The sequence below is a fragment of the Carassius auratus genome, unplaced genomic scaffold (assembly GCF_003368295.1).
Source record: "Carassius auratus strain Wakin unplaced genomic scaffold, ASM336829v1 scaf_tig00050961, whole genome shotgun sequence".
NCBI lineage: Eukaryota > Metazoa > Chordata > Actinopteri > Cypriniformes > Cyprinidae > Carassius > Carassius auratus.
In genome coordinates this window covers 19,369-31,194 of record NW_020527181.1, presented here as the reverse complement: position 1 = coordinate 31,194, position 11,826 = coordinate 19,369, and the positions used below count along the sequence as shown (strand labels likewise).

At 33.7% G+C, this 11,826-nt stretch overlaps 1 pseudogene; it reads left to right on the top strand.

The window, feature by feature from the left end:
- The first annotated feature begins 2,603 nt into the window (after nucleotides 1-2,603).
- Nucleotides 2,604-10,906, top strand: LOC113089752 (transmembrane protein 192-like; annotated as a pseudogene).
- Nucleotides 10,907-11,826: the final 920 nt, after the last annotated feature.

Genomic DNA, 11,826 nt, shown 5'->3' with positions numbered 1-11,826 from the left:
GTCTTAAAAATAAAATATCAAATAAATGTTATATGTACATGTATACATTTGAATTACTATAATTCTTCATTTCAAAGCCAGTATATGTACTTGAAGGAATTTCATAATTTATTGCTGTTAGGAATTAAATATTTTGATGAATTGTGATGATGCTTGTTATTTAATATATATATTAAAAATATATATAAAATCTTCCTTTGTCTCTTACTTTTGGATGCTCCAAAAGGTGAAATATATCTTAAAAATGTTCAGATAATAGGTCAAAATTAATTAGAGTATAAAGATGAGAATAGTGATGTATTCTGGGAAAATCATTGGTATTGATAAATTACTGTTTTTAAAAATTGTAATCTTAATGGTACACATACACAAGAACATGGACATGACTGGAAAGGCTAAATGGTCATAAAACAGTCAGACTTATACTTTTAATGGTCAGAAATTCTGCAATAGGAAATAAAATCATTTAAGAATTAGAAAAACATTTACATTATTTTTTCTTATTGTTTTATATAAGGGTCAATATCACCATAGAGTGCCTTTCAAACCTCACAATACTCACACATTTTGATTTTAATTTACCATTCACTTTATGTCATTTCATAATATTAGACACTCAAATACTATAATAAATATATTATCTGAGATCCCACAATGTTTTTTTTTTTAATTATGTGCCATTTTTTAGAGCATAAAGCATAGATATGTCCACCTTCGTGGACATATAAATTACAGTTAAATATGTTTTCATTGCACTATTAAGACACAAATTATACTTTCTGAAAGGTATGATGTCCCTTTCCTAAACAGGGTTCTTTGTTTGCTTTCAAATTATAAATACATAAAAGATTATATGTAAACAATGTTTTTTTAAAGAAACTCATACAATTCGCACATGTATTTTTTCTTATTTGGAGAAATATTTGGACGCAGTTTTTTGTTTGCATGTTATTGCCCCCACACCTAGCACAATGGATTATATAGGTATGATTACATTATTATTTTAAATATTATTTTAAATAAAAATACCAAGATGACAGGGTGGACGAGCCCACGACGGAGTGGACACATAAAGCAGAACACAAAAAGCATGACAAAATATGACAATGAAACAATTATTCAACTTAAATAAAATAAATATATAATTACAATCTCAATCACATTTTTTTTATTACATCTATAATATACAGCAGGCAGATGTTTCTATAAAATGTAATATAACATTTATATAAATTGTAATATTAACTACAAATGAATGCTATGTCCACCCTGTCATGTGTATGTCCACCCCATCGAGTCTAAGTGGCCGACAGGGTGGACATTTTGAGCTTCAATTAGCATATTAGCTTACAACAAACTGTGACTAGCTAAATAGTTAGTCTGGTTGTTGAAGAGAACTTTGTATATTTAAACTTACATATTTTTAAAATATTGTATTTTAATCACTTCCTGTAATATTTTATGGCGACAGGGTGGACATGTTAAGCTTTGGCAAACAAGTAAGCAAACTTATATTAAGAAAATTTGTCAGTTGAAAAGTCAGCTGCTACTCACCTCAGCAGATGAAATTCCCGCCACTGAAGATATAAATAAAATCTGTTGTGATGATGTCACTAGTGGTGATGGCCTCTTCTTAAAGGGACAGATTCCGCAATACGACAGGGTGGACAACCATTCAAGGGACATGGACAAACTCTTATTTTTTATTAAATAAAAATATTGTTTTTATTACAAAATGACCAATAAACTCAATTTAAGTAATATCTTATTCAACAAAACATTAATAAGAAAACAATTTTTTTTTTTACTATTTTACTCAAATTTAATGAGCAGTGCCTGGGACATAGCAAAACAACATACATCATCTCATACAAAACTAAAGAAAATACTGAAAATGTTTCTAAAGAGCCAAGTGATGCTTCTGTTATGAATAAAAAAAACTTAGCCTAATATAACACACACCTTTCATAGTCATTTGTATGTTGAGTTATCATGGCAAATTAGTTATTTATATTCAGGACACCAAAAGGCACCCTACAGTGATATTGACCCACAAATACAAGTAATAAACAATAAATAAATATCTTTATTTATTTAATATTAATATTTTGTGATTAACTCTGCAGGCATAAGGTATACAAACATATGGTCACAAATAATTCAAATGATGAATGTGCACACTTTTAAATCCCAAAATGTGGGAAAATATTTTTAGATCACGTCGCCAAAATTTATTTTGTGCTACATGTGTAAATTAATTTATGAATAACAACGGACTGGAGATTTTTATTTTCCTTGTAAGCCTTCCGCACGCAATTTTTATCATTGGCTTTTAAGGAATAAGACTAAATTTGACAAAACACGAAGCAAAATGTTTTCATACAGTCTATAGATGAGGTAGACTGCTAGATAGATTATTATTTATTTTTTTTATTTTTTTTACAATGAATGTGCCATTGAAAGTGTTTAAGAAAAAATCTGGAAAGTGTAAAAGTCGGGTTAACATTCGTGAGGCATGAGTTTGAGCTCGCTTTGAGCCAATCACCTACATCTTAACGACGAGCGTCACGTCACGTGATTAATATTCATGAGCCAACCCTTTCTCGCAGTAGGATTGGTGATATTGCCACCCGGAAGTCTAATTTAGAAATATTGGACGGAGCGTTTTCTTAAATCTGGATCTTCTTTTCCTTTTAATGCGTGATGATTGATCAGACAGTGTGATGGAGTCCGATCGTACTTCGGCTTATGGCGTGCGTATAAACTTTTTATTTAATTTGCTATTTTTCTACTTGTATGAAAACAGGGTCACGAGAGCAGCTGTAAAACTAACGTCACTCATTTCCAAATGTCCCTAATCTGACACGCCGTTGCTTTGATGTGTATTAAGTAACACACGTGTTCTGCATGTTGTATAGTAGTAGAAGAAGAAAATACACTGCACTTATGATCAGAGTTAAACCCCTTTCGATGACTCCTATGTGGCTGCTATTCGTTTCGCCAAATGTTTTGATAACGGCGCCATTCCCAATGTCGTCCAACTAGTGAAAGGGGCCTTTAACAGAATGTTTGTGTAATAGTGAGCCATTATTAGGCTCTAATACAGTTTATGCACTTTGAAATGCATGAGTTCAAAGTAGCATTTAATGCCTGCAAAGCAGCTTTCAGCTAATTGTTGTAGTGTATTATGGATTACACTGCATATTCTTACCTGTATGTGTCTGTCTTGTTTCTGTGGCCAGACTAACACAAATGTAGATTTTACTCAAAGTACTGACGATGACCCTCTTGATGGACCACTTATATCCCAAGATGTACTCGAGTCAGTGATCAAGAGAGAGTTTCAGAAATTACCCACTCAGTGGGCAGTGGGTGTCCTCTCTTTTTACATGTGAGTATACAAACCGTTTTCACTGCACTTAGTTGAGAATGAGATGACATAACTTAAGATTTAAAAAAAAAAATTATTTCATGGCAAAAAACAAGACACAAATAGTGAGTATTATCAGTGTTAAATGTTGGCCCACAAAGGAAAAACTCTTAAAGCATGTTCAGACTTTGATTATTTGTTTGTAAAACATAAATTTTTGAAGAATCTTTAACCTTAAATTAACTAGTTAGTTAGTTAGTACTAAACAATTTCCTCTGAGTGCTTTCTGTGTAACGTCTCTGTTTCTTGTTTGCAGGTGGTTTATGTGGTGCTATGTATTTTAATCACAGTATTTTGCTGGATATCTGATGAGCACACTCCCGAGTGCACTGCAGCATTGCATGGCATCGAGTCCAAGACTGTGGTGTTACTGGGGAAAGTTTCACTCTGGGTGATGGTCTTTATATATGATAGATTTGTTCAGCATCAACACAGCGCCGTGAGACGGAGAGGTTATCTGGACTTCTACAGACTGACCCGAGGAATTAAAAACCTTCCTCTGCTAATTCATTCTGCAGGTGAATTTTAATTTCTCCCATCATGGTTTTTACCACTTTATAAAGTCATTCTTTATTAATAAAATCTTTTGTTAATGCTAAAGTGCTCTTTCAGTCATGTCCAAATTTTTTTTATATTTCACAAATGGCCACTAGATGACAGCACAGAAGCTGTCGTTATGACTGTAAATATACCGTATATTGATTATGATATTTCATAGTAGATGCACAGTTGCTTTCATTTTTTTAAATCATAAATACACTTCATGACTAAGTCTAATTGTTTTTTTTCTCTCATTTTCTTATATGATGACATTTACACCACCGTTCCAAACAGTTTTTTAAATAAAGAAACTAAGAAGATAAGCATTAGAAAGCAGCATTCAATTTATGAAAAGTAACAAAGATTTTTAAATTCTTTCAAAAATAATTTTAAATAAATGCTGCTCTAATGCACTTACTACTACTATTCATCAAAGAATGCTGAAAAAGTATCACACCTACCAAAGAAATATTAAACAAAATTGCTTTCAACATTATTATTATTATTAATAATAATATTAATAATAATAATAAATGTATCTTCAAAAAGCAAATCGGCAATATTAGAATGGTTTCTGAATGATCATGTGAGACTTAACATTGGAGAAAAGTTGCTGAAATTTTTTTTTATTTTTGATCAATGAATGCAGCCTTGGAGAGCTTGAGACTTCTTTCAAAACCATTTAAAAAATCATGCCAACCCCAAACTTTTATATTTTTTTTAAATAATTGTGAGTCATACCGTAATACTCGATGTGTTTTGAACTGAACCATGACCAGATTTCAGATTTCATGCATTTTATCATTTTGTAAAGAAGCCTAATCAAATTAAATTATAATCAGGTAAATGTATTAATATCAACAGGAATGGATTTTTAATTGCTGGTACGGATATCAGTGGTTAATATAATGCATAATTGCTCTCTTTTTCTCTCTTTCGTAGGTAATGCAGCGATCCTGACTGTAATTGCTCCATCATCTATGCTGGATGCAAGTGTGAAGAATCTGTCTGTATATCTTCTGTTGGCCATCATCTGTCTGGAGCTACTGCTGTCAGTTATATGCTTGCTTCGATATACAGGTGCTCACACATACACACACATGAGATTTCTTCATCATTCATTCGGAATGATATTTCTGCATATAGTAAATAACACAGAATCATGCACCAAACCTCCCATTTTTTTCACCTTCCCTTATACAGGGTTTTTAATTTCCACACCTGACAATGGCAATACGCATGGTCCATGAAACTGAAGTTTTTACACATTTAGTTTTTTTGTTGTTGTTCTTCTTCTGGCTGTGGGTTTGTTTAGTTTATTTATAGAAAACATGTGACTCACATCATTACATATAATTTCCTGTTCTCTGAAATGCTACTGCTCACAATATTCACTCGCTTTGATGGCTAATTGCAAGTAATAGTTGCCACAAGGACAGTACATGCACTCCTTCCCCCAGCATGCATTACAAAACCCAAGCTTCTGTCCTTACCCCTTTAGAAACCCACCATGCAGCTGTTGTCCCTCTCATGCTCTTTTTCTTGCATTTTGTGTATGATAAAATAACAAACAGTTTGCTCCCCGTGGTACGAAATGAAGAAAAGAGGGATTGTTTGAGATGTTAAAGTGAAGGACTATGTTTCGGGGGAAGAGACTTGTTATGGACACATGGCTGATCTTTGCCAAAGGCAACCTGAATCCACCATGGCATTGTCTTTACTGTTTACAGACACACACACACACACACACATTCTCATATCAGTGCCTGGATTCCAGAGATGATTAGGGAAGTGAAGCTTGACCACGTTATCTATAGAGACATACCCTCACTTGCTCACTTCATTATCAATGAGACTATCAGCAGATTTCACCTCGTGTCTTATTATATCACTCTGAATTATGCATGAGGTGAGGGTAATGTTTCAGATGCATGTTTATGTATTTATGTGTATGCACAAGTGTTTAAAAGTTTTTAAATTATTATAAATATTCATAATGAATGCTATTATCTCGCAGGATTGCATTAAATTGATCAAATAGTAAGAGTAAAGACATTTATAAAAGATATCAATGTTTTAATTTAATTTAATAAAAAAAAAATCTTTTTGAACTTTCTATTCATCAAAGAATTCTGAAAAAATATAAGTTTCCACACACACAAAAAAAGCAGTTTTCAACCTTGATAATAACGAAAAATGTTTCTTAAGCACCAAATCAGCATATTAGAATGATTTCTGAAGGATCATGTGACACTGAAGACTGGAGTCATGATGCTGGAAAATCAGCTTTGCGTCACAGGAATAAATTACATTGTATTTAATGTATTAAAACAGAAAACCATTATTTTAGATTTTCATACTATTTCACAAAATCACAGTTTTACTGTATTAAATGCAGCAGTGAATATAAGACACTTCTTCCAAAAACATTTATAAAAAATAATGTTTTGTTAAATTAATAAGAATTATGTACTATTCTGCCCCTTTTCTGTTTTTAATTTCGCTTCCAATGAGACACAATAAAAAAAAAATCTAACATTTTTAAACAAATTTTCAAATGATCAGCAGAACAAAATTCATTATGCTTAGAAACCTGCTGCAAATGACCAAACTCTCAAATGATCAGTTTCAGCTTTTTCACTTAAATAATGCTGCTAATATTATTTTTAATAAACAATACAAAAAATGGCAGTAGACATTTGTGAATTTAATTTAATCTACAAATTAAAGAAACCCCCTACATGAGATTATTCCCAAAAGAATAAACCCAGGTCTCAATCAAAAATGTATTTATCCTGCTAACGAGTGATCTCTATCTATTTAACCAGCGTTTATCCATATATCCATCTCTCGGTCCCTTTCCTAAAGGAAGGTGCAGTTAGGTCCGAGTCATGCTCCAGGGTCTTTGAAGTGTCTTCTATGATGTTGTATCTCTGCCTCTCTCTCTCTCTCTCTTCATTTGAACATGAATGCAGTGTTCTGTATGGGGCGTATGCGGCCGCTGCACTTCAAAGGAAGTTTAGGGCTCTTCAAAGGGGGAGAGGGAGGTGATTGGGACCTGCATTGTTTTACCGTGATGCATGGACAACATGCGCTTGGGTTTCCGTGTTTCAGGATGACATTAGAGTGGAATGCAGAAATATGATGCTTGAGAGGATATAATTATGTGCATTATATTTTTTTATTAAAATCCGCTTGAGTTCTAAGAGCTTGGATATGTTGCACAAAAGTGCAAAATGTTTCTATGCCCTAAACTTTTGTGCAACATTGTGTTAGAATCAGAATCAGAATGAGCTTTATTGCCAGGTATGTTTACACATACGAGGAATTTGTTTTCGTGACAGAAGCTCCGCAGTACAATAGAATGACAGTGACAGAACATAAAACACATAATAAAAGAATAAAAAATACAAATATGTAGACAGTAAATGACAATATACAATGACAATTGTCGGCAGGTATATTACAAAGTGAAGTTATGTATGTACATTTATATTGTGTGCAAAATTTAAGTGTATACTAAGTATGTGAATGCAAATGAATTATTAACTGTTAGCTGTGTATTGCTATAATGGTGTCTATTTTTACGGTGTTTTTTGTGGAGGGAAGCACCACTGTTTAGCGGAGATTTAAGAAATGTGTGACTGTCGCTCTTTCTATTTAAAAACACTCTTTAAAGGCTGTGACACAGCTGACAAATCACCCCTAATAACCTTCCAGCATTGCATATCTAAACTCGGATGAACCGCTTGAGCTTAACTTACTGTTATAAGTAGCACTTATGACACTTCAGAGCAAGAGAAAAGGTGTGCATTATCTCTTCAGAGGGAATCCCTGATCTCCTTCCTGCTCAACTCAATGGCCTGTTGGCCCCCATTTCCTGCAGGTGATTGAAGAAAGAGCAGCTTTATCTGATGGGTGTGTTTGTATGGGTTGGCCAGGTGTGGTTGTTTGTTACAGTTTTTGGTCATTATGGCGTAATTAGAATGTATTCAGAGACCCTGAGATATTTTCCACTTTGATTATCTTTAGACAGATGTGTTTAAAAATGTTTTGATCGTATAGCACAAGCTATCTCATGCATTTTATAGGTGACGAATGTAATTATTTCAGTATTGGAATGCAAAGAGAAATATAAGTGTCATCTCAGTGATTTTTGTCAACTGTTTGACACATCATCGCTCAAGACATAAGGCATCTGTCATCTTATTAATTATTTCGAATGGTAATGAAGTTTCCAGCTATCAGAGGAAATGTTTTTTATAAAAAAAAATGTATTTACTTGCCAGGTGATTAATTGACCCCCCTTCCCCCAATCTGCACTATTTTGACATCTTGCACATATTTTGAAATGGCTTAAACTTGCTGTTCTGTCGTAGTGCACGGAGTGAAAGTTTGCTGATTGAGAGGAGGGAAGTGACGTGTGAAATCACACAGTTGCCCTGCTTTCTCAAGCTCACAAACACACTAGCCACGCGTCTACTAGCACACCTTACGGTGAAGAACATGACTCCTGCAAACACACACCTAGCTCACGTTAAAGCGTGTCTTGCATCGTCAGACACACACCACAGCTAACAACAATTGACACCGTCTGATTTTTCAATGTTAAATACTTTGCCCGTTTGTTAAGTTAAAGTAGTTCGTATAAGAATGAGATTGTAAAGGAATAGATAGATTCAAAAAAAAAATTCAGTTCCAGATGATGAAAATTCCTAGATTTTCTGGTGTCAGACTGCAATATTGAAATTACTGTGACAAAGAAAGGCATTGGAGAAACAAATGAGAAAACTACATTCTTGTTAATTTTTGTATATTTATCATCTTGTGTTCTAGTGCATGTGGTGAAGTTTAATAGCAAGAAGCCACATCCTGATGTGACAGAAGAGGAGCGCTCTCATGGCTGCTCCAGCGGATCACATGCAGAGACAGGCTTCAGGTAAAACACATTTGTGAAAGAGTCGTATACACTGAGCAGAAATATTAATCTGTTTATATTTGGTCATTTTGAGAAGCCATTTTGAAAAGTATTAGTTTCCGGTTGTGTCAGCTCAAGTTAACCCACAGCCTTTGTTAGAGGATAATGTGCATTTTTCATAGTAAATGTGTTATCATTTTCAATTAAATTTGTCTACTCTCTCAAAGAAGGTATATTGGTCGTCCAGGAGCACACATACAAATTGTCCTTGGTAAATGATCAAAGAAGTGTTGTTCTTAAAAAAAATATAAAAAAAATTGTCTGATAAATTTAGCTTTTTATTTATATCTGTCCAATAAATAAAATAGGTTGGTCAATATTCTTAGAATTTGTTTATTGTTAAATTAAAGAAATAAATCAGCAGCCTAATTTACTTACTACTTCACGATAGAAAACTGCTCTTCATTTTAAAACATTCAACAGAAAGTTGTAGTCTTTCTTGAACCCTGGGAATATTAAAATATATATGGTACCATTTTAAAGTTTGGGAACTGTAAGATTTTTAAAAAATACTTTTATTCAGCAAGGAAGCATTGAATTGATCAAAACTGACAGTAAAGACTTTCACATTATTACAAAATTGCGAACAAATAATAATAATAAATATTATAAAACAAAATAATAAAAGCGCTTTTTTTCTGTTCGTTTCTTGAACACCAGATCAGCATTAGAATAATTTATGAAGGGTCATGTGACACTGAAGTTGACTGAATAATAAATATTTTATGTATATAAATTCTAGCCAAATGTTCATTTTCAAAAACGAATAAAAAATAGCTAATTAATTAATGTTTTCTTAGACCTTGCATGTGTGTGTGTGTGTGAATTTGTTCAAGTTATATATTTTTTATTTATTTTTATTTTTACCTTTTTTTTTTAAAGTTGGGCCCTATGGATGTATAATTTCTTCATTCCAGTGGTTCGTAGTAGGCCTACATTAGTTAAATGATTGTAGTTTATGAAAGATTGTTTTCTGCTCGTACACCTGTTTTAAAATAAATAGTTTTCCAATATAAACAAGTTTGGTGTCTAACAAAATGTAGATTCATATCTCATTCTGACCAATATATATACTTCTCTGTCTCTCCCAGAACAGTCAGTGCTGGGGCGTCCCTAAATAGAATGTGTTTTCTGTTTGGACAGTGTTTTCATTGGCGCACACACACACACACACTGACATTTCAATCCCATGTGCTGTGGACGGTTCAGACAGGTGCACGTGTTCTGTGGTTTATTTCACAGGGACGGCTCCAGTTTGGAGGATGTGGTGGAAAAGCAGGCAGACCTGATTGATTATCTCAAACAGCACAACAGCGTCCTGAGCAGGAGGATCCTCACGCTGACCGGCCAGCAGATCAGAGCCTGACGCATGCAGACAGAGAGAGTGACTCATGATGGGCTCTGAAGCCTTGTGTGTGTGTGTGTGTGTGTGTGTGTGTGTGTGTGTGTGTGTCTATCTTGACTGGCATCGGCAGCCATGGCTGACTGATCAGAAGGCTTTTGGTGGGAAATGAAGTCTGGTAACCTCTCTAACAGCGCTTTCATGTTTCCATGACAAGTCTGGGTAGACAATGGCTGCAATTAGGAAGTCAAAAACCGCTGCTGCAGAAATGTGCGGGTTAAGATGCTTACTAGGTGTTTATGGGATAGCGAGATGTAATCAAACTAAAAGCTTTATCATGTAACTTGTGGCTTTCCTTGTTTGTGCCTGTGAGAGCATGGATAAGTGGGTACAGTGATAGTTAATCATACTTGATTTGGTTTCTTTAGTGTGTCATTGGTGTTTGTGTGTAAGGAATGTGTCAGATGAATGTTTCTTGTGGTGTGTATGTGTTGGAGCCATTCTCAAAACATGGCCATTTTAGTACTAATGCTTTATGTCACAGATGTTATGACCTGCTGTCTTTTTATGTAAAGTAATGTGAATAAAATTATTGAAACTACTTTTTGAAATACAATTTTCACAGATTTTATTGAATTAGGTTGGTTGTTTTTTTTAATGTGCATATGGTAAGATACTAGATTAAAATTTTGCTTCTTGGAAATTTACTTTTTGTATGTTGGTTACATATGGTTTTGGAAAACTTGGATACTATGTTCAAAGTTTAAGTTTTTAAACAATTTGTGATAGTGAAAGAATTGTTACAAATATTAGTAAATATAATTAAGTATCTGTCTAATTTTTGATGGGTTGCACCACATGACCTTTCACAGAGATATTTTATTTTCAGCAATTTAATGATGTTGATCGTTATGAGGGTCTGCAGAGGTCATCTCTGATATCACAAATTCTTTTAATTTCATGAAATTTGGGATGCAAGTACTTAACATTGTTGCTGAATATGTCACATCTTTTTTAAGAGAAGTATTCAACAGATAAGGTGTATATGTATATGTGTGTATATATATATATGTATGTATCCATGCAAAAGAGGGTAAAACAGTCTCCATCTGGAATCGGGAACGTTGAACTTTCTGGTCGGTGGCTTTTTTCAGATTCTGTCAATCAAAAACGAAACAATCCCAGGTTTGTCAAAACCAATTGTTAAACCAGGCAGTCTATTGATCCTATTATAGGACTTCATTCACTCCCCCCATTTCGTTCATTAACAACTTGTACATTTCTGTGCCAAGTATGAATTGAGACACATGAAGACTAGGTGAAAAGACAATATTTTTATTTATTTAATCAAGATAATAATAAAAGATTTAAAGTGCATAAATTACATATAAACACATTTCATCCTGTTCTTACTATTTACAATGATCCTGGCAAACTCAAACTGATTGAGCAATGAGTTTTCAGCATGTTTGGTTGCAGTGAATGTCCCCATGGCTTGTTCACTAACATTCATAAAACAATACACTGCCTTTACTG